The sequence below is a fragment of the Choloepus didactylus genome, chromosome 8, assembly GCF_015220235.1.
Source record: "Choloepus didactylus isolate mChoDid1 chromosome 8, mChoDid1.pri, whole genome shotgun sequence".
In the NCBI taxonomy this organism is placed as follows: domain Eukaryota; kingdom Metazoa; phylum Chordata; class Mammalia; order Pilosa; family Megalonychidae; genus Choloepus; species Choloepus didactylus.
In genome coordinates this window covers 113,282,522-113,284,335 of record NC_051314.1, presented here as the reverse complement: position 1 = coordinate 113,284,335, position 1,814 = coordinate 113,282,522, and positions in this window count along the sequence as shown.

Genomic DNA, 1,814 nt, shown 5'->3' with positions numbered 1-1,814 from the left:
GGGAAAGAGCAACCCACATGTTCAAGGTCAGGAAAACCCTGGAAAAGACACACCAAAGTAAACATGCCAAGTCAGACAGACTTACAACTTACTGCAGTGCCTCCTGAAAGCATTAACAACTCCTGCAGACAAGCAAAATCCATTGAGCTGGGAAAAAAATTTGTTTTAAACGGTGGAAGCCATCTCCTAATTGAGTAGCTCATCAGAGGAACTTGGAGCTTATAGTCACTAGGAGTCTGTTAAGGAACAAGTGTCAGTCATTAGAAAGAGGCCTGGGATGTGTGCCCAGTACGAGAGGGAAAGAACTTAGGCCCAGTGTATGTTAAAGACCTTGGGGATTCCTACGCAAAGTCATCTTCTGGAGGAAAATTGGAGATGTTATGAGCTGAGGTTGGGATTCAGTACCCATCCTTTAGTGTCTACCCACAGAACCCTGGGTTTGACTGGTAAGGGGATCACAGCAAGGTGAGTCAGGCAGGACAAGCCAGATGCTGTGTGTTCCTGCAGCATACGCTCTGGGTTTGTGCCTGATGAATCGTAACGACGACTCACAGTTGTTGAGAAGTTATCCTGTGTCAGGCATTGTGCTAAATGCTTTGCAAACATTATCTGTAAATCTTCCTCCAAAATCTGATAAAGTAGGCACAATTATTATAACATATTAAATGTTCTAGTTTACTAATGCTGCGGAATGCAAAACACCAGAGATGGATTGGCTTTTATGAAAAGGGGGTTTATTTGGCTACACAGTTACAGTCTTAAGGCCATAAAGTGTCCAGGGTAACACATCAGTAATCGGGTACCTTCACTGGAGGATGGCCAATGGTGTCCGGAAAACCTCTGTTAGCTGGGAAGGCACGTGGCTGGCATCTGCTCCAAAGTTCTGGTTTCAAAATGGCTTTCTCCCAGGACGTTCCTTTCTAGCAAGCTTGCTCCTCTTCAAAATGTCACTCACAGCTGCACTCTGTTCCTTCTGTTATGTCAGTTCATTTATATGGCTCCACTGATCAACTTAGACCCACCCTGAATGGGCGGAGCAACACCTCCATGGAAATTATCCAATCAGAGTCATCACCCACAGCTGGGTGGGGTGCATTCCAAAGCAGCACTCAAAGAATTACAATCTGATAAACACTGACAATGTCTGCCCACACAAGATTACATCAAAGATAATGGTATTTGAGGGACACAATATATTCAAACTAGCACATTAAAGCAACAACCAAAAACTCCCAAACAGAGGCATTCCTTTGAAGTACTTTTCCCAAATTCACGCAGCTAAGGTACGTGTAGTAGCTGGAATTGAGATTCAAATCCTGTCTGATGGAGTCCATACAGTTAACAGCTATACTAGAGATGTCTTCAAATATTTCTGCTTGTATACCGGCTAAAGGAATTTTGATAATCAATGTAGTCTTTATGTACTTTTAAGTTTACATCTAATAGTTTTCATCGTAAGTTAAAATATTTGCCAAAGTTGCCATATTTGTTTTAAAACACTCTTTAAATGAATTTGATATCTGAGATATTAAAAAAAATTACATTGTTCCTTTTACTCTTTGAAATTACATTTTCATTTCACTTCTCCTACGTAATTTTATCTTAATGTAACAATTTTTTGTGATATTATTATTGTCCACTTTAGTAAACTTGACTGCAACAAAAATATATGTAAATTGAAATTAAAAATTTCATATTTTTTTCTGTGACAGTATGTTTATTAATGTTAAAATATTTCTTCAGTGTTGAATTATCGTTATAGTTACTAACAGTCTGAAGCTGCTTAAAATGGTATATACATATTAAAACATTGA